Genomic DNA, 26174 nt, shown 5'->3' on the forward strand with positions numbered 1-26174 from the left:
TTAACCACAGGCCTTAGTAATGCACTTTGGAGAGAGGCACCCCCTCAGGTGCTCAAATGCATGATGTGGACCAGAGAGGTGGGCCAGAGGCTGGCGGAGCCTTCTGGAAAAGGAGAGAAGAGAAAGGCACGGAGTCGGTCCCGCACATCCTTCCTCAAGAGTGTGTCTGAGAAGCGCCTGTGTGGCTCAGTGGGTTAAGTGTCCGACTCTTGGTTGCAGCTCAGGTCATGATCTCGCGGTTTGTGAGTTTGAGCCCCACATCGGGCTCCATGCTGACGGTGTAGAGCCTGCTTGTGATTCTCTCTCTCCTCTCTCTCTCTCTCTGTCCCTTCCCCCACTCTCTCTCTTAAAAATAAATAAATAAACTTAAAACATTAGAAAAAAAAAAAAAGAGTGTGTTTGAGGCAGTGACCCTGAGGGGCATCTCTTGCATGGTCCCCACGCGAGTCTTGGGTCTAGGAAGCCACCGTTGACCCTACTCCAAGGCTCCGCCCTCTCCCCTTGATGGCGTCCCACCGTGGCGTGTCCTCTGAAGACAGGCCCACATTTCCCAGTCAGTCCCCGAAGGCTCTCTCTTGAGGCAAAAGCCTGGTCTTAAACACTGCTGGGCAGAGGTTCTACATGAGCGGGGGCAGGAGAATCTCCTGAGTGAGGGGCCCGAAGACCCTGGAGTTCTTTCTGGCAGGCACTGGGCCTCCTCACCCGCCAGCTGCCATCCTGCTGTTGTTAAACACTCGCTGTGTGCGGCTCTCCGCTTTCATTGCGTCTGACATCTTCGGCACCCTTCCGGGAAGGTCCTCCGTCTGCCCATTTCTCAGCCGAGAACACCGATCCTCCAGCAGTGAAAATGAAATGGCATCATGTGGTGGACGGTGCTTTAAGGGCAGTTGAGCTCAGTGTGGTGTGAGTGGGTATCTGGCCTCAACTTTCTTGCTGTGGTGATGGCCCCTGAATCGAGTCCTTCCGGGCTCAAGGTATCTCCTCTCAGTTGGCAAATACCCGTTTTTGACAGCTTGTGTTAGGTGGCCGATTTGCCAAACGGTTACAGGGCAACGGCTCTCCAGCTTTTTCCAGGGTGGTCCAACCTGACCCAGCACATATACACTTAAGTATAGATTATAGATCCACCACTGAAACAGAAGTGTTAACAGACAAAACTTACCCTTAGGACATGTGGTAGCATCTGATATTTTCAATCGAATTCTATTCCGTTTCATTAAGGAAACGGCTTGTTGACTCAACCCTCTAATAAAGCTGTCAACGGAAATTTGCAAACGCTGGCGGGCAGCCGCGTGTGCAGGGTCGGGAGGTGGTGCCGTCAGCTCATCCCGGTGGCTGTGGGTGGTGGGGCGTGGTCTTTCGGGATCGGTAAACTAAGGCCCGTGTAAGTGACAAACAGATGGAGGGTTGTCCCAGCCACACACCCCCCTGGAGCAGGCGCTCAAGGGCGCGGCTGGGGTCAGAGGTATACTTTGCACCCCGCAGGGACCCAGGGCTCCCTAACGGACCTGGGTGCCTTTGACGTAGTCATTCTCATCTCCCTGTTCCCATTTCCTTCTCCCAGCACCGAGAAGGTCATAGCTGAAAACGTTCATGAGCCTTTGCAGCTTGGACATTCTGGGATGGCCCCCACTTCAACTTGACTTCCTAGTCTATAAAATCCTGCCCGTTTTGAGGAGGCCGGAGCCACGGAGGGATGAGTCACCAGAGGCCCAGTGGGGGTAGTAGCACTGCAGGGGGAGCTGGGCAGAGGAGGACGGGGCTGGGGAGGAGGGTGGTAGGAGAGGGAAGGGGCTCGAGGCTTCCTCTTGTTGCTATGAGCCCTCCTGGAAGCTTTGGCTGCTGACGATGGGTCTCCCAGCCGCCCGTGACCCTCCCTTTTGCTAGGCCTTCTCCAGCCCTTTGCATGTGGGCATCTGGAAGGCAGGGATGCGGAAGCCACAATTAAGCACCTGTAAGCCAGAAGCCAGGGCCTGTGCTTCAGATCAGCTCGCCCCGCTCTTCCGAGAGCCCTTCTCTTACAGGTGCCATTTCTTTCTTATTGGGACATGGGGACGTTTCTCTACTGAGAAGGATTGCATTACTTTTTAAGTCAGGCCACTGTGTGAGCCACCTGGGCTAGGAGAAAGGCAGAATTTCCCTCGGAGAGGTCTGCTCTTTGGGGATACCACCTTTAAGGACAAAAAAACAACCTCCCCTCTAATCCTTCACCCTACCCCCCCCCCCCCCCCGGGGCAGAGGGTCCAGACTCCTGGGAGATAAACTGTCCTGCATTTGAAATCACAGGGATTTTGAATTTCAGGTAACCTGGTAGGGAAGGGTGACGATTCAGAGCTCCGAGCTGGAGAGGAGGAAGATCTGGAGAGAAAGGGGTCCCCGAAACAAGGTGGGATCTAGGAGCTTCTTTCTAGAAACTGCACTGTGGGCCATTCTGCTATTCCCAGAGTTATTCCCAGACCCACACGTCAGTTATGTGCCAGTGTTCCCGGACCTCAGCGAGTGCCTGTCTGGAAAGCCTGCCTTGTAACCACTTTTTGGGGACAGGCTTTCTGGGGGCTCAGAAAGGAGAGCAGGCTCTGATTGTCCTGGGGGCCTGAGAACACGGAGTCTAAGCTGAATAAGCCCCAGTGAGAGCTGGGGGCAGGCTGCCGGACTGGCCGGGAAAACACCCCCTAAACACCCCCAAAGCTCTAGTTGCAGAATGTTTGGGCGGCTTGCCTCCGGCTTCGTGGCTTCTCTCCAGTGGGATTTGCAGGAACAGTCATGCCTCTTGCTGTCGCCCACAGACTAGCCTGCCGTTATTCTTTGCTGAGTGTTTGCTAACTCTGCCTATGTATTTTCTTTAGGCTGGGAAATCAGTATGGAGAAACCAAGATCCCCCTAAAGGAAGCTCCCACTCTCCTGTCTTGCCTTAGGGTCCTTCCGCCTTGAGAGATACATAATAGAAGGGCACACTTAACAGCCCTTACATGTACCAGGCTCTGTCATGTGCGTCCTGACATATATTAATGATCTCATCAAGTTCTTACAGCCAACCCATGAGCTAAGTCCATTACTATCACCCCCATTTTATAGATGAGGAGACTGAGGCATTCCAGATTCCACAAGGTTAACCACTCTCCCTAGTGAACAGCCCTCAAACTGTCCCCTGGGGTGTGTTTCTTGAATCATCTCTGATAAGCCAAGTGTTTCTCATTTGGGCCAGTTTCACCCTCCCCCCCCCCCCCCCCCCCCCCCCGGGAATATTTGGCAAATGTTGGACACCATTTTGATTGTCACGACTGGGAGGCCGGGAGGGTGCCACTGGCATCTAGTGGGTTCAGGCCAGAGATGCTGCAGTGAGCAGGACAGCAATCCCCAACAAAGAATTGTCCGGTTACAGACGTCTGTGGAATGAGAAACCCCGGATGAACCAAAGCCTGTATCTACAGCTGTCTGAAAGAAATCCTGGTTTGGTCGTTTCCACCTTAGTGTTTCTCTTCCTTGCTCTACGTCAGGTTCCCTCTTTCCTGCCTGAGATCCTACTCAGCACCCAGGAAGCCCTCCTCGGTGGCAGCCCGCTGCCCTCCTGCCTTCTGGCTCAGATCCCCGGGGCATGTGTCTCAGCCTGGAGTCCCACGAAGGGCACAGCCTGGGGCTGGCCATGTGTGCTTGTGTTTACGTGGGAGGAGAGCTCACGGAGCAGAGTGAGGGGGTGGAGGAAAAGCCAAATCAAGGGTACAGTTGTTGACTTGGCCTCTGTCTACCAGAAGCTCCTGGGGAGTGTATCTCCTTGTGCCCTGCCACTGCCGTGTCGTGGCCCAGAGCTGCTCTGACGGCCCCTAACTGCCCTGCACCTCTGAGCTGCTTTCAGGGCAGGCTCTCCAGGGGACTCATGTCACCGTGGCACAGAGGCCCTGGGACAGGAGAGGAGGTGAACGCCTGCAGGGGAGGCCGAGAGGGTGTGAGCTGGCTACTAGAGGTACTGCGAGGGACAGACCCTGTGGGCCAGTGCTGAGACCCCCACCACACAATCCACAGACACTGGCCCACCCCTGCACCCACTCCCTGCCCTCCAGCGCACCATTATGTAGCTGGGGAAAAAGACAGGATTGTTCCAAACAGTTGATAAGGGCCAGAGGACCCTGCAGTTTCCAGTTTCACAGCCACTTAGCAGTGGTGATGACAGTCAGAGCTGGAAGGAACTTCAGGGAGTCTTAATCTGATCTCACCTTCTCACTTAGAGATGAAAAGATTCAGATGCATTCATTCACTGGGTCAACAACTGTGCCCACTTTGCTGTAGAGAAGTTAAGTGGCCTCCGAAGGCGGCCTAGGGGTTGAGTGATCCACCATGAGGTCCTAGGGGGGGCTCCATGAGGGCTCACAGGGGACTGGATGGGGCCGGGGGTGGGAGTGCCATCCCCTCTGCTGACTTACCATACCCCCCCCCCACAGTGATTCCCTGCTGTTTTGGACACGCCCAGGGAGATCTGGGTCCCTTGCTGGAGTCTTTGCCCATCTCCCCCCAATTGTTAATGGGTATTGATTTGCAAACAAACGCTTAAGTGCAAGAGAGGAGGGTTCTGTTTACAGAAGGGGCATCAATTCTTAGAGAATCCAGAGTCCTAAAGTAACATGAACACTCCTCCTCTTCTGCACTTCTGACTCTGTTTAACCTTGGGCGACTCATCTTTCCTCTCTCTGGGCCTTAAATTTCCCCAAGTTGTTTTGTTTTTTTTTTAAGTTTACTTATTTATTTTCAGAGAGAGAGAGAGAGAGAGAGAGAGAGAGCGCGCAAGAGCATGAGAGCATGAGCTGGGGAGGGGCAGAGAGAGAGGAGAGAGAAAATCCCAAGCAGGCTCCATACTGTCAGCACGGAGCCTGATGCAGGGCTCGAACTCATGAGCCACGAGATCATGACCTGAGCTGAAACCAAGAGCCAGATGCTTAACTGACTGAGCCACCCAGGCGCCCCAAGTTTCCTCAAGTTTTTAACCCACCCAGAGCCTTCCAGGACAGCTGATTGGTTGAATGCATGAACCCATAAAATGATCAGTGGAAGCAGCCTTGAGGGTAATGTTATCCAATCTCTTGTTTATTTTATTTATTTATTTTAATGTTTATTTATTTTTGAGGGAGAGAGCATGAGTGTGGGAGGGGCAGAGCGAGAGGGGGACAGAAGATCTGAAGCGGGCTCTGCACTGACGGCAGAGAGCCTGGCGTGGGGCTCCAACTCACGAACGGAGAGATCACAATCGTAGCCGAAGTCGGATGTTCAGCAGACTGAGCCATCCAGGCGTCCCTCTAATGTCTTGTTTAAAGATGGGAAAACTAAGGCCCGGAGAGAGGAAGAATGAAATGCCCTCCAAACACCCACAAGCAAGTAAAGGAGGCAGAGGTTTAACCAATACAAGGTAAGGAGTGTGAGGGCAGGGGTATGTGCCAGGGACACAAGCATCAGGAGAGGGGCATGATGTAGTCTATCCAGGCTGCTCGGGACGGTGGGAACGCCATTGAAAATAGCCTTAGATTCCCCCAGATGCCACAGAGGGATCTGCCCGCATCGCATTTCCTCCCTCCCTCCCCTTCTGTGACCATCGGGGTTCTCCGCTGCCCACAACAGACCTGGGCTCGACCGTCTGGAGCAGATATGGGCCCTCACAGGATCTAGGGAGGCTGGAGAAAAAGGCAGGAACCACAGGCCGGCAGGAAGACAGCTGAGGTCACGTGACAGGACACCATGGTCATCAGGGTGGACACCAGATGCCGCCACTGGCCCTGTTGCCTCTGCTGCTGGGGGCCGTGGTGCCACGTCGGGCAGCAGGACTTCTGCCCTGCCCTGCTTCCAGGCGTCATTCGTTCTAGACCTAAAGCCCTGGTGGGAACATCCACCCCCTGAACTTAGGGCACCTGCTGCCGTCTGGCTGCCCAGGTGGAGGAGAGAAAATCCAGGGCTTTTAAGCTCTTCTGGAGGAGGTGGGGCTACCCTTCCCCAGGACTCACCCAGTGGCCCATTCCTGACACGTGGAAAGGTGGTCCAGATACAAGGTCCATCCTGCTGTTGGTTTGTGCATTCCTGGCTTCCCCTTACCCACCTGTGTAGGACAGGGTCTAGGCCTCAGAGAGCTCGTAGCCCATGACAAGGCAGCATGGGGCCACGTGGGGATGCCAGCCTGGCTACAGCGCTGGCCTCTTCCATTCTAGGGGTGCTGGAGAGGAGAGGGTGGCCCGGTGCCCGTCTCAGTAGGCATTCTGACCTTGGTGCTCTGCAGCATCCCAAAGAGGCCGAGACCAAAAAACACTTCATTAGGAAAGAAGGGTCTGCTGCAAAGTAGGCAGGCACTCACTCTACCCACAAACTCTGCAGCGAACCGCTGAGGACCCCAAGATCACAGGAGGGCCCCCAAAATAGTGCAGTCCCTTGTCTTCCCTCGGTGCTAAAGACGGTCGTAAACAGTAGCAAATGACATGCATGGGTCTGCACCTTGCTTTTCCACTCTTAGCGTTGAGGCCCGGAGATTGTTCTGGATCAGAGCAGTAGGATTCTTACTCTTTGTGATGACTGCAGAATATGCCTTATTTATTTATGTCCTTTTTGATGGAAAGTCCAGTGGTTTCCATGCTTTGCTTTTACAAACTGTTTATGGTTTGTTTTTGTACATGTATGTGACTGTATTTGCAGTATAAATTCCTAGGAATAGAATGCATGGATCCAATGCACATTAAGAATGTTGCTAGAGGGGCTCCCGGGTGGCTCAGTGGGTTGAGCATCTGTCTCTTGGTTTTGGCTCAGACCATGATCTCGCGGTTGGTGGGTTCGGGCCCTGCGTCAGGCTCTGCTCTGATAGCGCTTGGGCTTCTCTCTCTCTCCCTCTCGCTGCCCCTCCCCTGCTCACTCTCTCTCTCAGAATAAATAAATACACCTAAAAATAATTCAAAAAATGTTGCTAGATAGGGCCAAATTGCTCTGGAGTTGAGGCTGTATCGATGTGCACTCACATACAAGAATGAGACGAGAGCACGTGTCCCACAACCCAGGGTATTTGGAATGGGTGGGGAGGTAGGGGAGATCGAATGAGTTTGCCAGCCTGGGCTCCTCAGACCCCACCAGAATGGCACTGTCCAGTGCTTGGCCGGGCAAATACCTCGAAGTTCTCTGGCTGCATGAGAAATGTTAATTTTCTGAATGCAAAGTGTTTTGTCAGAAGCTTTTCCTTCCTGATGGTAGAGTTGGTCTGGAGGGCCTCTGTTAGCCCTTAAGGTGAGGGCTGTCAGGGTGAAGGAGAGACAGCAGAACTTTCCTCTGGCCATACACTTCCTTGCATTTAAAGTTGATTGGCCCTTTGGCAAGCTCGGTGCTCAGCCAGCAGGAAATGGCAGTGGCCCAGATAGGCACGCTCATGGGCTCCGTGAAGCCACGTGGCCACACGTGCATCCAGCCACGCATGCATACCTCCACCCTTGCATCCACACATCCACCCATCCCTTCTTCCAGGCAACACCTGCTCTGGGTTAGGCACTGTTCTAGGTGCCTGGAGATCTATGAGGTGAGGGGACGGGGGAGGGGACGCAGAAATGCAAATGAGTGGCAACACTGCGATGTCTTCCGTGCTGACACAGAAGGTTGGTTCCAATGGATCCCATTTACTGCAGGCCCACAGTGTGCTGGGCCCTTGTCAGGTACGTGGGATGCAGAAGTGGTGAAAAAATGGCCATCTGTCCCTTAAGGGGAGATCAGGGTCTCCTAGGGAGGAAGGAGAGTCACGCAAAGAACCATTGTCAGGGAAAGGTACTCCATGCTGTAGGAGCACCGAAGAAAGGGACTGCTTCTTGCTGGGGGTGAGAGATGTCACATTCTTTTATTTGCTTTAAATCAAATTAAACTGGCTGTGGCCCCCATTTGTCAGCATAGATAAGAAATCCGTATCTGTCATGTTTGGGGAGGGCCTCTCCCAGGGTGGATGTTCAGGAGAAAGCCCTCTGGCCTTCTGTCTCCTTGGTCCCATTCCACCAGGTGTGGTCCCTCTGCTTCCTTTCAGGCTGAAGCAGGAGGTCAGGAGCCAAGGTCAGGAGCCTCAGGATTTAAGGTCAGCCTCCCTACACATTGCCTATGTGAGGCTTGCTATCTTGCTGTGTGACCTTGGGCAGGCCATTTACCTCTCTAGGCCTTGCTTTGTGTTTAGGTAAGATGATGGCGATAACAGTACTTAATTCCTAGGGTACTGTAAAGATTAAGTAAGCTACGCAAGCGAAAACCTCGGCATAGGATCTGACACAGGATAAACGCAGAGGAAATGCTCGCCATTATTGTTATCCTTACATGAGGAGGAGTGGAAGGAACTCAAGACAGCTACTTTACAAAGCCCTAATGTGTATTTCAAGACCAAGTGGGAAGATCTATTGTCGTCTTCTTTCTTTTCCCCTCAGCTTAGAACTGGCCATCCTCTCTTTAGGCATCCCGTGGGTACCCTGGAGGGGATGGCGTGCTGGGCCGTGCCTTCTGGACAGAGGCACCTGCTTCGCCAGCCGCCGTGAGTATTGGCAGCAATGGTGCAAAGAATGCAGCCTTCTCTGGGAACCGCCTTCAGCTGGAGGCCGATGCCTCGCTCAAGCCCATGCCCTTGCTGGGAGCAGCCCACATTCTACGGGATGGGAGTCGGGGAAGTCCAGCCCTCTTGCCTCAATTTGAGAAAACTCCGAAGGGCCGTGTCGCACAGAGCCAGCTCAAAGGGCTGGCTGAGGACTCTGTTGTGACTGCATCTCATGCAACTCTGCCCTCGGCCCAGTCTTGCTCCCGCACTCCCTTGCAAGTGCCAGCCGCTCGCATGCCGACCCGACCCAAGACACCCCTCATGCGTTTTCTACACGGCTATTTGTTTCCTCCCATAACACTGGGGAACTTCATGAGGGCAGGAACTATATGTCCTCCTCACCACTGTCCACGGCGCGTAGCACAGAGCAGCACAGCACATTCCAGGTGCTGTCATTCCAGGTGCTGTCAGAACCCAGGGGAGAACATGCCCGCATAAGAGGATTGCCTTCCCGGAGGTGGCAGCTTCTGAGCTGAGTCTCGTGTTAGCCTCAGTACCAACTTGACTGGCCAGCTAAGTACAGAGGATTCGGCTTAGGCGAGAGGCTCCAAGAATGACACCCATCAGGGTCTGCAGATTCTGGCACTTCCGAGCTCCCAATGCCCTCCAAAGGACAGCCGGCTGCAGCGTGAAGGATGAGAATTCACAGGCGGTGAATACCCACACTTGGGTAGATGATTCCACCGGTGCAGAGTTTGGCCGTGTGGAAGATCAAGCTATCCCTGGGGGTGTCCCACCGAAAGAGCAGGAAGATTGGGGCACAGTTATCTCCAATGCAGATTCTGGTGGAGGGTGCGTGGGAGGGTGGGTGAAGCCTTTGCAAAGGCACCTCTGGAGCTGAGGTGAAGTTTGGGGAGAGCCGGACACACAGATTGGACTGGCACGGAGGTAGAGAGAAGAGCCGGAACTGAGGAAGCCAGGTGGATAAAGCTGAGTGAGAGGAGGAGGCTGAAGATCCATCCTGGGGTGGGGGGGAGGGACAGAGGAGGGCAATGTTGGCCAAGAGGGAGGGTCGAGGGAGAAGGGAAACAGAAGAGGAGAGCCAAGGGGGTCTCCAAAGTCAGAAGGGTCAAACGTTGCTTGGATGTCAGGGGGCGTAAGCCAAGGGGAGCCAGGGGCTTGATTTGGGGAGGTCCCTGGGGGCCTTTCAAAGGCTGGCTGGGGAAGTAATTGAGAGCACGGGTTCTAGAATCAGAGCTCGGTTCAGGTTGTAGCTCTTTCATTTACTCCTTGTGCGACCTTGAGTGAATCACTTCACCTCTCTTCTCTGTCTGGACCCACATAAAATGGGGTCGTCACAGGGACTAAAGGACACAATAATTGGGGGAACCCTTGACACGGTGCCTTGCAGTGGGGTGTGGCCGTCCCCGACAGTCGGCATCACCGCCAGGTAGAGCAGTTTCTATGGAGGGCAGGGGTGGGGAGGTGAGGATACTTAAGAGGGGACCAGGGTGAGATGGACTTTGTGGGGCTGGGGCCCAAGTTTACTGCCCAGGGGAGGGGCCCAGGAGCCACCAGAGCCTAAGATTCAAAGGCAGAAAGGGGCAGCTGATCCTGAAGACGTGGCAGACGCGCAGGTGCAGAGAAGGGAGAGCCTGGAAGCATCCCTGGGTCCCTTCAGGCATGGAGGAAGCAGGGCCCCTCGTTGGTAGTGGCATGGAAGTGACATGGAAGCCATTTCCCCTCATCATGGGTCTGTTCACAGTCATGAAATATGGGATGACACTGGATTTGGTCATTAAGTAAATGGGATAAAGAAATAATTGAAAAATGGATCCCTGCCCGGAAGGAGTGGAATTGTTCCCTGTGCTATTGTTGTCCGTGCCCTCTGAGTAATCTGCAAAGCCAGGCAAGTAAGGACGTCAGGCTTAGGTGTGATGAGACACTCTGCCTTGAAGAAAGCCTGAAATTACCCATGACAGCCGAAGAGCCTTTGTCTCCTGAGCAGAATGAAGGGGGGAAAAAAATAAAAAAACACGCTGAGTGTTTCCTGGGGTGGGAAGAAAGGGAAGGAAGGGAGAACAGTCACAAGGAGTGCTTGAACATGAAACCGACACCCCGGTCCGTTCCCAGTCAGGGCGGGGCTGTGCTCACCCCACCCCCCCAGCCACTGGGGAGTGGCCAGGGGGCTGGGATGAGGGGGTCTCTCAGGCTGGAGGGGGCAGGGGTGGGGACTGGAGGGGGTGGCCCAGGATTTCACCTGCAAGTCCATTTACCTGTCTCTTGGCCCCTGCAATTTACACCCCCACGCTCGACCCACAGCACATGCGCCAGACCAGAGCTACTCCTTCTCATCGTGGGCAGAAAGTTGGGGTTATGATTATTCACGACACAGCCCTGGGAGGAAGAACTGGTTTTTTTGTAGAGGTGGGCTGGGGAAGGATAGATGGAACCCCTCCCATTTCTAGCACCCCAAATCCTATATGAAGAACCCAGACTCTTGTACCCAAATGCCACTCCGTGTACCTCTCTGCTGCCTCAGACCTGGCCTGACACTCCAGCCGCACACCTCATGCGGGGGCTTATAGCCTGGACCCCATTCCACACTCTCCCACCTCTGACTCTTAAAGGCCCCTTGTGCCTTGATGTCAACAAGCACTGAATTAGACACTTACCTGCCAGTGTTTAAAAAGTTTTCTCTGGGCGCCTGGGCGGCTCAGTCGGTTAAATGCCTGACCTTGGATCAGGTCATGATCTCACGGTTCTTGGGTTCGAGCCCCGCGTCGGGCTCTGTGCTGACAGCTCGGAGCCTGGAGCCTGCTTCAGATTCCGTGTCTCCCCCTCTCTCTGCCCCTCCCCTGCTCATGCTCTGTGTGTGTATCTCTCAAAAATAAATAAACATTAAAAAAATTATAAAAAAAGGTTTTCTCTTCCTCCCTTTATTTATTTAAAAAAACATTTTTTTAATGTTTATTTATTTTTGAGACAGAGAGAGACCGAGCATGAGCAGGGGAGGGGCAGAGAGAGAGGGAGACACAGAATCAGAAGCAGGCTCCAGGCTCTGAGCTGTCAGCACAGAGCCCGACGCAGGGCTCGAACTCGCGAACTGCGAGATCATGACCTGAGCCGAAGTCGGACGCTTAACTGACGGAGCCACCCAGGTGCCCCTCTTCCTCCCTTTAAATAAAGTCAGGGGTCACCTCAGACAGAGGTTTCCAACTTCAGTCAGACACATAGGACCGCCCCTCAGTTTTTCCATTTCTTAGATCAGCGTGTCCCACGGGTTCGTGAGTGTACGTACGTAGCATGAGGCTCACTTTGTGCACGTGTTCAAAATGCAGATCCTTGGGCCTCACCCCAGGGCCACGGAAGCAGAACTCCCCACCAGAACTGTAGTTAAGTAACTATACGCTTGACTCAAGGGAAAAGCGCTGTGTCGACACCTAGATACAGATTGCCCTCCGTGAAATAGCTACGTGCAGAAGGAGTTGTGAAATGGTCCCCGGCTTTACAAAAAAAATGAAAGACATTGAAATTCACCAAATAAGATATGCACGGATCTGTTGTTCATAAACAGAGCAGAACAGTTTACTGAAAGATAAAAGCGGGATGAGCCAGCCAGTAATGGAGAAAGAGGGGGTTTTTACAAAATCAGGTTTTCCTCACCCCACGTCCATTGGATGTCCGTCCGAGCAAATCACTGGTCGTGTAGCAAAAAGACAAAAAGTGCAGTCGGCTTGTGCACACGCATTAGTGGCTTTCTGTACCCTGAAGGAAATGGAAGGAGAGAGAAAACTGTGGGAGGTCACCAGGATGTGGTAGACCCCTCCTGCCTGCTGTTGGGACGCAGCAGTTCTGTGTACACGCTTCCGGAGAGACTGCGTAAGCGCTGCCTTTCCCACTGCCTTTGTCCGGGTCTGAATCTGGCTCCCCACAGCTCCTACTGAGTAGCCCGTGCCTCTTAACGGAAAACCTCACCGTCCCTTCTTGTCCTGCCCCTTCCACACAGATGTGAGAGTTGTTCTCGGACCTGCCCCTGTCCCAATTCTCAGGGGCCATGGCCCATGCTGGAACCTTCCCAGCTGCTCACAGAAGAGGTACCTGCTCTGGCCCAGGGGAGCAGCTGAGCAACACACATCGCTTGGATACATCAGGCTGGGGAAGCCGTGGACGAGATGTCTGTGATCTGTCTCAGGCTTTTTTTTTTTTTTTTTAAGTTGATGTTTATTTATTATGAGAGAGAGGAAGAGAGCAAGCAGGGGAGGGGCAGAGAGAGAGAGAGAGAGAGAGAAGGAGACAGAATTCCAAGCAGGTTCCTCACTGTCAGCACACAGCCCAATGTGGGGCTTGAACCCATGAACCAGGAGATCATGACCTGAGCCAAAGTCAAGAGTCAGGTGCTCAACCGACTGAGCCACCCAGACGCCCCTGTCTCAGGCTTTTATGTTTCTTTTGCCTTTCTGGTTGGAGCCCTGATGGGTCCCTCTGCCTGGTCCTCACCCAACCCAATCCGTCTTGCTATGGCTTGTCCATTTCCTTGGTCTTAACTGTCACTCTAACCCTCCTAAGCCCAGCTGCCTCCCTGACCCAGCTCCTGCCTCGTTGCTTCCAGGTCCCATATTCCTTTTATTCACATTTAAAAATTTATCTACATCCAAGAAAATCCACACTTGCTTGGTGCATGAATTTTGATAAATGCATATCGTCATATACTTACCCCATAATCAATTTACAGAACAGCTCCAGTCCCCACCATGACCTCTTGCTGTCCCTTTAGCGTCATTTCCTCCCCTAGCCTCTAGCCCCTGACAACTACTGATTTGTTCCTATACTCTTGCCTTTTCCAGAATGTCATAAGATGTCCATGACATTTTCCAGAATGTCATGGAATCATACAGTACGCAGCCCTTCGAGTCTGGCTTCTTTCACTCAGTGTAATGCATTTGAGATTCATCATGTTGTAGCCTGTGTATCAGCAGTTCATTTTTAAATTTTTATTTCTACTTTATTTTTTAATTGCTGAGCAGGGTTTTGTCATCTGCATGTACTACAGTTTGTTTATCCATCCACCACTTGAAGGACGTGGAGGGTTGTTTCCAGTTTTGGGGTGATTACGGATGCAGCCACTATAAACGCTTGCATTTAGGTTTTTGTGGGAACATATGTTTTTGTTCCTCTTGGATAAGTACCAAGGACTGGGATTGCTGGGTCATGTGGTAAATTGTGTTTAACACTGTCAGAAACTGCCAGGTGGCCGAACCACTTTGTATGTATGTACACACAAGAAATGGGTGAGAGTTTGTATGCAAGGCTCGATCCCATGACCTTGGGATCATGACCTGAGCCTAAATCAAGAGTTGGGTGCTCAACCAACTAAGCCACCCAGGTACCCTGATTCTATTGTTTTTAACATATTGTTTCAGTGAAAGAATTTGTTTTCTGATGTTATCTTTATTATCTCCTTCTTTCTGCTTGCTTTCAGTTTAATTTGTTCTAATTTTTCTTCTCTTTTCTTTTCTTTTCTTTTTTCTTTTCTTAGTAGGCTTCACGCTCAGCATGGAGCCCAATGCAGGGTTTGAATTCACCACCCCGAGATCAAGACCTGAGGTGAGATCAAGAGTCAGAGACTCAGCGGCACCTGGGTGGCTCAGTCAGTTGAGTGTCGAACTCTTGGTTTCCTCTCAGGTCATAATCTCGTGTTTGTGGGTTCAAGCCCCATATCGAGCTCTGTGCTGGCAGTGTGGAGCCTGCATGGGATTCTCTCTCTCTCTCCTTCTCTCTCTGCCCCTCCCCTTGTGACTCTCTCTATCTCTTTAAATAAATAAAAGCTTAAAAAATTAAAAAAAAGTCTGACACTCAGGCTTAGAACCCCTGTTCTAATTTTTCTAATTAAAGTTCGAAGCTAAGATTATTTTACTTATGTATGTATGTATTTACATATTTATTTATGAGAGAGAGAAAGGCACTAGTGAGTGAGGGGTACAGACAGAGGGGGAGAGAGAGGGAGAGAGAGAGAGGGAGAGAGGGAGACAGAGAGAGAATCCCATACAGGCTCTGCTCTGTCAGCGCAGAGTCCAAAGTGGGGCTCAAGCTCACAAACTGTGAGATCATGATGTGAGCACAAGTTGGATGCTTAACTGACTGAGCCACCCAGGTGCCCCGGAAGCTACGATTATTGATGTGAGATCTCTTTTTTCCCTAATATAACCACTTAATGCTATAAACTTCCCTAGATGTGTTACTTTAGCTACATCTCATACGTTTTGATGTATTGTTTTCATTCAATTCAAAATATTTTCAAATTTCCCTGGTGGTATCATCTATGACCTATGAATAACTTTACAAGTTATGTTGTTTACTTATTTTTTAATGGCTTATCTATTTATTTTGAGGGAGAGAGAGAGAGAGAGAGAGAGAGAGAATCCCAGCAGGCTCCGTGCTGTCAGCACAAAGCCTGAAGTGAGAACATGGGGCTCGATCCCATAAACCATGAGACCATGGCCTGAGCTGAAATCAAGAGTCAGACCCTCAACTGACTGAGCCACCCCGGCCCCCCAGGAAAGATTTTTATCTTCTATATTCTCAGCAGCTAGATTTGCAAGATAAGGTCAGGCCTAGAAATAAAAGTTAGGGAGTCATTGCTTACAGGTGGAGACCTTAACAATGAGTGAACTCTCAAGGGAGTTTGCGAAGCCTTCCAGAAAGCGGTGGTACCGGTGAGGGATGCCAATGTCAGGAAAGAAAGAGTCGTTAGCCTCCTCATGCCAGACACCCACCCAAATTCACCTGATTGGAACAGTCTGGGTGCCAAGAAGATACATATTTATTTATTTTTTTTAATTTTTTTTAACGTTTATTTATTTTTGAGACAGAGAGAGACAGAGCATGAAGGGGGGAGGGGCAGAGAGAGAAGGAGACACAGAATCGGAAGCAGGCTCCAGGCTCTGAGCCGTCAGCCCAGAGCCCGACGCAGGGCTCGGACTCACGGACCGCGAGATCGTGACCTGAGCTGAAGTCGGACGCTTAACCGACTGCGTCACCCAGGCGCCCCAAGAAGATACATATTTAAAAAAACTGAAGGGTGTTATGGGTTGAGTTGTGTCTCCCCAAATGATATGTTAAAGCTCTAAACCCTGGTATCTATTAATGCGACCTTATTTGGAAATAGCATCCTTGCAGATGTAATCAAGTTAAGATGAGGTCATTAGGATGGGTCCTAATCCAATATGTCCTCATAAGAAGAGAGAAATTTGGACGCAGACTCACAGGAAGAATGTCATGTGACAACAGAGGCAGAGACTGGAGAGAGGCTGTCACATTGAAGGCTGCGGCCAAAAACTAGGAAGAGACAAGGCAGAATTCTCCCCTGCCACGTTCAGAAGGAGCAGGCCCTTATCTACGCTTTGAGTTTGCAATTGTAGCCTTCAGGATTTCTGATGGTTTAAGCCACCCAGACTGTGGGACGTTGTTCTGACGGCCCTAGAAAACTAGTCCAGAGTGGGCAAGCTCCTTTTTCGGAGAAGTGTTCTGGTCTTCTCCCATGCAGAGTGAAATAACAATGGCTAACATTTATTGATCACTTCCGACGGGCCAGGCACTGTTCTGAGCACATCACATGATTAACTCCTGTAATGAGAGTGTTCTCATTATCCCCAGTTCCCTATGTTCCCCAAATCCTTGCTATCTGTAGACCACATTGGCTTTCTTTCAGTCTCAGGCTGCTTTTAATCCCTGGACATTCCGCTCAACCCCCATGCCAGCCTCGGTCCTGCTCCGTGGATACCCCTGGGCAGACAGGACAGTAAAAAGCCAGAGGGGAGACGGGGCAAGACAGCGGCAGGAGGAAGATGAAGAACAAGGAGAGGGGAAACAGGACCTTACACCCAGCTTCCTCAGAATCAGGGAAATAAACCTCAAGGACTGGTCGGAGACCGAATCAGGGCCACAAAACATCAAGGGGGCATGGTGATGGGTGCCCGTGAATCCTGTGGCAGGGGCAGGGACAACGGGCTGAGCAGAGAAGTAGCCCCTGCAGGGGAGGGCAAAGGAAGGGGAAAGATCTAAGGTGATACAGAAAGGGGTAAGGACTGCCCCCAAACCCTCATCCTCTCTGGATATTTTGAAATGCCTCCCAGTCTTCATGAGCAGCTAGCCATCTTTTCCAAAGTCCAGTAACCATTCACTGACATATACTCATTAGATGTCTGCATTTGTTGTTCCTGAGACCACAGACCGGTCTGTTGAAGTAAGAACAGATTTCACACTCAGGTTTCTCCAGGGTTGGGGTCTCCAGGGGGCGAACCGTGTCTGTGACAGCTCTCTCGTGTGCTGGTTACCTCCTTCCTCTCGCTGCAGGCTGCTGAGCCGGTGGCCCCGGTGTTGCTAATGGTCAGAGCGGATATCTGCTTCTTGGTCCTCTGAGGGCGCCTCCTGATGGACAGCCCTGTCGGCACCGGGGACTTCAGTGGCCAAGTTGAAGGCACTCATTCTCCGCCGCCCGGGCCACTATCATTGCTAATATTGCCAATGCCGTGCACCTGGCATACTTACCAATGACGGAGAACTAGCTCGTCTGGTGTTTATGTGCTATTTTCTCGCCTCGCGTTTATTGAATGCCTTCGAGCACCGGACCCTGTGTTAAGCATTGGGAATTCACGGGTGGGTAAGACTCAGCTTTTGTCCTCGTGAAGGACAGGGGGATTAGATTAGAAAAGAAGGTCTAGATGTTTCAAGCTGTGTTCTGAACAATAAACACGTGGACTGGAAAGCCTCATTACAAACTGCGATATGGGTATTAATGTCCCCAGGTTTCAAGAGATGAGGTCCACAAAGGTTGGGTGGCTGGTTTAAGGTCACACAGCTGGTGAGTGGCAGAGAGGGTGTCTCTGGCCGCCGGACGTGCAACCACCCTTACAAGACAATCGGTACTCCGGATGTCATTACGCTCCTGCAAGTTTCAACAGATGGGTTGTGCCCTCGCCTTTTCTTTCTCATTGATGGCAGACGTAGAATGACTGATGTTTATTTTTTCGTTACCTGCCTCCTGCCACCACTTCAAAAGTAGAGGTTGTGCCATCCTTTGTGCTCTCCTGAGCTGCCATCACCTTTTCATGCCTTCCCTGCCCCTCCAGGTGAGCCCTGCAGCCGGCCTCCACCCTCCTTCCTCCACGTGCAGAACCTGCCTCCCCCAAGTGGTTATTATTATTATTATTTTTTTAACGTTTATTTATTTTTGAGACAGAGAGAGACAGAGCATGAACAGGGAGGGTCAGAGAGAGGGAGACACAGAATCCGAAACAGGCTCCAGGCTCTGAGCTGTCAGCACAGAGCCCAACGCGGGGCTCGAACCCACGGACCGGGAGATATGACCTGAGCCGAAGTCGGCCGCTCAACCGACTGAGCCACCCAGGCGCCCCCCCCAAGTGGTTATTAAAGCAAAGTGTCTGGGACAGTGGCAGGTGCAAACTCCTCCATGACTCCTGGGCATGGCAGAAGAGCTTTGACCTTGAACTAGAGAGCCTGAAAATCAATTGTTTCAAGATGGTAGAGTGAGCATGGACAGACATTTCCTTTTTTGGGCCATAAGAAGAAAAGAAAAATGACAGAAAAGATGACAACTGTGTAAGGAGACTTGAAAAGAAGAGTCTTCTTCTTTTTCATGTTTATTTATTTATTTTTGAGAGAGAGAGAGAGAGAGAGAGAGTGAGAGTGGAAAACAGGCAGAGAGACAGGGACAGAGAGAATCCGAAGCAGGCTCCGTGTTGTGTACACAAAGCCTGAAGCAGGGCTCGATGTGGGACTCGAACTCATGAACCGTGAGATCATGACCTGAGTTGAAATCAAGGGTCGGATGCTTAACCGACTGAGCCACCCAGGCACCCCCCAAAAAAGAGTCTCCCTGGTTCACATCATGCCCAGTATCTCCACCAGAAGAAGTGCATGGGAGGCCTCAGCGGCAACAGGAAAGTATTTATAATTTGCACTGCTTTTGGAGATTGTGTGTGAAAAGGGTATGCATTTTTTCACACACATATGGAATATTTACTAACATTGATGTTACACAAGGTTCTAAATCTCTAGGTACCCCAAACATGCAAATAAACTCAGTCCCAGTAAGATGCAGACCATGTTTACCGACCACATGAAAATTGGAAACTAGACATTAATAACAAAAATTCCATTGTCCTCACACCTCTCTATATAAGGAAAAGCACACTTCTAATCTCAACTGGAAAAAAACCCAGAATTTTAGAGCTAAAGAGAAATAATACAACTTTGGAGTTGAATAGCAATAAAAACCTTGCATTCTAAAATCTGTGGGTTTCTCCCAAATAAATAGTTATAGACATAAAAACATGTATTAGGAATAAGAAAAATTGAACATTGACTTCAACTTTCAGACAAAGAATTGCACTGTTCAGTATAAGAAGTTACTAGTCACATGTGGCCATTTACATGAAAATGAATTAAAATTAGATAAAATTAAAAATTTAATTCTTCAGTCACACTAGCCAGACTCTGAGGGCTCAGTACCTAGTGGCAGATATAGAACATTTCCATTATGGCAGAAATTTCTGTTGGAGAGTACAGATCTAGAAAATTTTTTAATTAAAAAAAAATTTTTAATGTTTATTTTTGAGAGACAGAGAAAGAGAGACAGAGACAGAGACAGAGTGTGAGTCGGGGAACAGCAGAGACAGAGACACCGAATCCGAAGCAAGCTCCAGGCTCTGAGCTGTCAGCACAGAGCCCGACCCGCGGTTCGAATGACCTGAGCTAAAGTTGGACACTTAACCGACTGAGTCACCCAGGCATCCTGATCTAGAAAAAATTTTTAAATGATAAAGGAAAGAAGAGGAAAGTAACAGAGATAAAAAGTAAAATTTAACACATAAAACAAACAAACAAAAATGCAATTGCTTGATAAATCCAAAGGTTTGATCCTTAAAAGACACCCAACTAGAAAAATGTGGAGAAAATAATACCAATAAAAAAAGAAAGAAGTCACAGACAAGTGAAAGGAGCGCAAAGGGGGGCATAACAAATACTGATGAGATTTAAATACTAGAATACTATGAATAACTTGATGTCAATAGAAATGAAACCAAAACAAGATGATTTTAAGAAGAATAAAAATGATCAGTACTGTCCTAAAAGAAAAGAAAAACTAAAAACATACCAATAACAGTGAGATGAATTGGGATTAGATTCAGCCCTACCCTGCAAAAGGCATTTGGTTAATACCATTTGTGGGTAAATTCTATTAAGTGTTCAAAGAATAAACGGTTTCCTGGAGTATGCAGAATCTATGGTAAGCTACCTTACTCATTTCAACCCATTAATATATCAGACTCGATTATGATAGAACAGGAAGAGAAGATTATAGATTAAGTTATGATCATTGATGTAAACATTGAAAACCAAAATATTTCTATACTGAAACAAGCAGTGTATTAAAATATTAACACATCATAGCCAAGTAAGGTTTATCCCAGCAATGCAAAAATGGTCCAATATTAAAATATTTGCCAAAGATATTCACCACACAACAGATTTAAAGTCAGGATGATATCTTCTATCATTACTGCTACTAAAAACTGTGCTAAATGGTACAATAAGACAAGAAAAAGAAATACAGAAATAAAGAAATAAAAAGAAAAAGACAAAGTATCATAATGATAGGTGATGTTATCATCTATGCAAAATTCACAACAAATGAACTGGCAAACTGTTAAAACAAGTACAAGGTTTGAGATGAAAAGAGTGATCAGATAGGGGCATCTGGGTGGCTCAGACGGTTAAGCATCCAACTTCAGCGCAGGTCATCATCTTGCTGTCCGTGAGTTTGAGCCCCATGTTGGGCTCTGTGCTGACAGCTCGGAGCCTGAAGCCTGCTTCAGATTCTGTGTCTCCCTCTCTCTGCCCCTCCCCTACTCATGCTCTGTCTTTCTCTCTCAAAAATAAACTTAAAAAAAAAAGAGTGACCAGATATAAAACCAACATATAAAAACCAATTGTATCTCTATAAAAATCAGCATAATCAATTAGGAATACAATAGGAAAAAAGACAACAAAACTATAATGTAAAACATAATAATGAAAGCAAACAGCAACAAACAAACAGAAAACCTACCATGTATCTTGGAATTAACCTAGCCAAAAATGTATAATAACCCTATGCAAAAAATTATAAAAGTCTTTGAAGAAATTGAAAGAAGACTCAGATAAATGAATTTGAAAGCTCATTACTGTAAAAAATAATCATTTTTTACTAAATTAATCTGTAAGTTTAATATAATCCTAATGAGATTGCCAGCAAATTTTTTAAAATAGTTTTTTAATGTTTATTATTTTTGAGAGAGAGAGAGACAGAGACAGAGAGCAAGCAGGGAAGGGGCAGAGAGAGAGGGAGACACAGAATCCGAAGAAGGCTCCAGGCTCTGAGCTGTCAGCACAGAGCCCGATGCGGGGCTCGAACTCACAGACCGTGAGATCATGACCTGAGCTGTAGTCAGCTGCCCAACCGATTGAGCCACCCAGGCGCCCCGCCAGCAAAATTTTTAATGCAACTTGGCAAATTCATTTTGAAATTAACCCAGAAGGCTAAATGGGCAAGAACTATTAGATAATTCTGAAAAAGAAAAATTACAAGGGAAAATAGCTATCATATAAGAAGACACGATTTAAAACTATGGAAATTCCAACAGTGAGGTACTGAACAGGTTTAGGCAAATAGAGAATGGAATAGAGAGCCTATGTCTACATGGATACTTGTGAGATCTTAGAACTTGGTGTCATAAATCAATGAGGTAAAGAGAGACTATGTAATAGATGGTATTAGGATAATTGGCTAGCGATCTGGAAAAATGAAATTAGATCTTTACTTCATATTGTAAACAAACAAAAATTCAAAGTATATTAAAGACTTCATTATGGATAATAACACTAAAAAGTATTAGAAGATAACATGGGGGAAAATATTTTTATGGCTTGGGAGTAGGAACGATTTTTAAACAAACGTGAAGAACAAATGTATGGGAATAAACTGATCGATCTGACATCAAAAGCCGCAACGTGGACACGACGAAAGAAAACATGAAGTCAAAAGATGTGTAATAGAAAGAAAGGGCATATGGGTCATAGATATAACAGAGGTTTGATATGCAGAGTGCATGAAGGGCTCCCACAAATCAAAAAGAGAAAAGGCACAATCCAGGAGAAAAATGGGCACAGGGTAGGAACCTGTATTGAAATGGCCTAAATGTGCAAGAAGAGAATAGGTAGCGGCACCTGGGTGGCTCAGCTGGTTGAGCGTCTGACTTCGGCTCAGGTCATGATCTCGCAGTTGACGAGTTCAAGCCCCTCGTCGGGCTCTGTGCTGACAGCTCAGAGCCTGCTTTGGATTCCGTGTCTCCCTCTCTCTCTGCCCCTTCCTTGCTCATGCTCTGTCTCTCTCTGTCTCAAAAATAAATAAGCATTTTTTTTTAAAAGAAGAGAATAGGTAAAATCAATAGGGCACATAAACTGATAAGAAGGAATTCATTGGACTTAGAAGTGAAATCATGAACCAGATCAGTGGCTCTCAAGCTTTTTGGTCTCGGGGCCTCTTTGCCATCCTAAAAATTATGGAGCACCTCAAAACCTTTTTTTTTTTAATGTGGGTTATATCTACTGATATTTATAGCATTAGAAATTCGAAGGCTGAGAAATTTTAAATTTTTTTTTTCAACGTTTTTATTTATTTTTGGGACAGAGAGAGACAGAGCATGAACGGGGGAGGGGCAGAGAGAGAGGGAGACACAGAATCGGAAACAGGCTCCAGGCTCTGAGCCATCAGCCCAGAGCCTGATGCGGGGCTCGAACTCCCGGACCGCGAGATCGTGACCTGGCTGAAGTCGGACGCTTAACCGACTGCGCCACCCAGGCGCCCCGTGAGAAATTTTAAAAATACTTATCAATTCATTAAAAAAAAATCCATTACAGTTGACCGTTCAACAGTGCAGGCATTAGGGGCACAGACTCCCTGCACAGTTGAAAATCCCTGTATGTATTTTGACCCCCGGAGGGGCACCTGGGTGGCTCAGTCGGTTTGAGCATCTGACTCTCGACTTCAGCTCAGGTCATAATCTCGCGGTTGGTGAGTTTGAGCCCTGCACTGGGCTCTTTCAACTCAGAGCCTGATTCAGATCCTCTGTCCCCCTCTCTCTGCTCCTCTCCCACTCATGTCTCTCTCTCTCAAAAATAAAATAAACATTAAAAAAAACCATTTTTAACATTTATTTATTTTTGAGAGACAGAGAGACAGGATGAGTGGGGGAGGGGCAGAGAGAGAGGGAGACCCAGAATCCGAAGCAGACTCCAGGCTCTGAGCTGTCAGCACAGAGCCGGATGCAGGGCTCGAACTCACGAGCTGTAAGATCATGGCTTGAGCGGAAGTTGGACACTTAACCGACTGAGCCATCCAGGCGCCCCAAAATAAACATTAAAAAAATAAATTTAAAAAAATTGACACTCGGAAACCTAACTGCTAATAGCCTGCTGTTGACTGAAAGCTTTACTGATAAAATAGCTGCTTAACACATATTTTGTATGCCATATGTATTATATACTGTATTCTTACAAGAAAATAAGCTAGAGAAAGGAAAAGGTTATTAAGAAAACTTTAAGGAAGAGAAAATACATTTACAGTATTATATGTATTTATTGGAAAAAAGTCTGTGTACAAGTGAATCCACATGACTAACCCCATGTTGTTCAAGGGTCAAGTGTACATATTAACATAATATTTATATTAATATAAATAACATTTTAATGAAACATAGCTACATTTTCCAAAATGAAAATATTTCAGTGAAGAGTATGATATTTTGCATCTTTTTGCAAATTTCTTTCACTTCCGGCTTACTAGAAAGACAGCTGGATTCTTACATCTGCTTCTGCATTCAGACTATTACACCTCAACATTTAACGTAGTTTCTTGAAAACTCCATTGTGGGTTCATGCTGGAGTAAGAGTGACAAAGACAAATCACTTCACTGTGATTAGGGAAAGGATTTGCTACCAGAAACGGTCTCAGGCACTGAGTCCCTGGGTCACATTTTGAGAGGCGCTCAAATAGATCGATGTAGATTTGTTTCTTGTTTTTGAGAGGGAGGGAGGGAGGGAGGGGCAGAGAGAGAGAGAGAGAGTCCCAAGTAGGCTCCCTGGGTCTTGAACTCACACACAGTGAGATCATGACCTGAGCTGAAATTAAGAGTCGGTCGCTGAACTGACTAAGCTACCTAGGCGCCCCATGTTTTTAACAATATTTTTTATTCAGTGTTTGAGCTTGGGTTCCACCAAAAGCCTGATGCAGGTCATTTACTTGGGGAAGTGATTTCAGGGATCAGGTGTTGGAAGGCTGAGTGAAATGGGAGGGGCAGGGAAAGCAGGTCAGCGTGTGAGTCATTAAGCCGATGACTGCTGTGGGCAATTGGGATCCAGTGTAATCGGGGCCCCTGAGAAACCATGTCGAATATGCCATCGTATTGTGTGCCTGAGACCCAGAAGTGTGGAATATATTGACTCACAGGTCCCCATCTCCCATTGGTCAAGGACTGCCCAGGGAGGGTGAACTCAGTGGCACCTTTGGGCTTACCAATGCACCACAATGCCCAGGGCAGGCAGGAAGACACTCGAGGTGCAGCTGAGGTGAACCTGTCAGGCTACACCTGGGAACAGCTGGTTGCCACAGCAACTGTGCACAAAAGGCAGGCCAAGAGAATGTGAGATGGGGTCTAAAGGATGTTCAACCCATGATGTGGGGGGGACCAAGTTGCAGAATAATACATACAGCGAGATGCCATCTATGTAAATAACAAAGCCACCCAGAGAATGGTATACATTTTCTTTTTTTTTTTAAGTTTATTTATTTATTTTGAAAGAGGCACAGATGGAGCAAGTGGGGGAGGGGCAGAGAGTGAGAGAGAGAGGATCCCAAGCAGGCCCCATGCTGCCAGCGCAGAGCCCAACGTGGGGCTCGAACTCCAGAAACTGGGAGATCGTGACCTGAGCTGAAACCAAGGATTGGACTCTTAACCGACTGAGCCACCCAGGCACCCCAGTGTAGTATATAATTTCTGAGTATACACACAAGTGAATCTATTAAAAAGTATTGGATTTGGGGAGCCTGGGTGGCTCAGTCGGTTAAGCATCTGACTTCAGCTCAGGTCATGATCTCACAGTCCGTGAGTTCGAGCCCTGCGTGGGGTTCTGGGCTGACAGCTCAGAGCCTGGAGCCTGCTTCTCCCTCTCTCTCTCTGCCCCTCCCTTGCTCATGCTCTGTCTCTCTCTATCTCAAAAATAAATAAAAACATTTAAAAAATTAAAAAAAAAAGTATTGGATTTATACACACCAGAGATACACACACAAGGGAAGAGATCTGGATTGCAAAGGGGGGGGGTCATCTAAGAGAACTTTAGGTTTTTCAGTAATTTCCTAACCTTTCTTTCTTCCCCAAGCTTTAAAAACCAAAGGTTAGAAACTCAAAAAGACATTCACTGGAGTTAATTTGTAGAGTTTGTTCCCTTTCTTCACGTTGGACAAGATTTGGGGTCCACACCCGAGCCAAGAAAAGAGGCTCCAAGAGAAAAGCTCGTGGAGGGTGGGGTTCCTACAGGAAGGAGAGAATGGCATTTCTCCCTTAGCTCCATGCTTGCCCCGGGACACCTGAGTGGCTGGCCAGTGAGGAAATTTTGGCTACTGCGTGGCAAGTCTCCATGGCAGTTTAGGATTGAAGGTGAGCAGAGAAGGGCTTTTGCTTCCTCTCTGGAGAATTCTCAAGGTGGGAGACAGACCTGGAGCTGGATGTCAGGTGAGGAGGCAGAGTCAGTTGCCGGGAAAATGCACTTGGGCAAGACAAAGAAGCACATGTTTTCTAGGAACCAAAGGGAGACCCTAGAAGTTGAGCTTAGGCTGTTTTGAAAAAAGCCCACTCAAGAGAACAGCCTACTGTGTGGGAGAAAGTTCCCCGGGAAAAGGCTGTAAAGCGTGAACCACTGGGGACTAGAGAGGGGGCTGTCACAGAAGATCAGCGCATCACTGACATTGAGGAACTTCTTGGGGAGGGAGGTAGACAGGGAGCAAGAGAACAGGACCACCCCCTCCTCCTGTGCTAGCTGTCGGTCAGGTCCGAGCAGGAGGGAGTAAGAAGCTTTTGCCAGGCTGAGTCTCAATGTAGACAAGACTGCACTTTCATTGCTTGAAAACACCACTAGGGTCATGGGAGTTCAAAGTGACTGAAAAGCTATAGGACTGCCTGAGCTGTCATCCGGGACTAAGAAAGGACCACTGACAGAGCCAAGCCAAAAAACAGCGACGGGAGGGAAAATAGAGCCATTTCTCATTTATTCCCAATGAGGTGGGCCCATTCAGTCAGTGAGACATTCTTATCCATATTTTAAAATATGCATACTGTAGGAAACCCTAGAAGCAAATATATCCAGATGTTACCTGTGATTAGTAGACTGCTGACTGTCTATTTAACCTCCAGTTGCCTTGTGAGTTTCCTATCAAAACCCAGTTTTGTTCAGGCACCCAGTTCCGTGAAGTCACGTGGTCAGGGGCACTGGGTGGTCTAAGCCTGCAGTTCTCAAAGGGGCTGGTGCCATTCCCTAAGTGTGT

Source organism: Lynx canadensis, chromosome C1 (assembly GCF_007474595.2).
Source record: "Lynx canadensis isolate LIC74 chromosome C1, mLynCan4.pri.v2, whole genome shotgun sequence".
Classification (NCBI taxonomy): Eukaryota; Metazoa; Chordata; class Mammalia; order Carnivora; family Felidae; genus Lynx; species Lynx canadensis.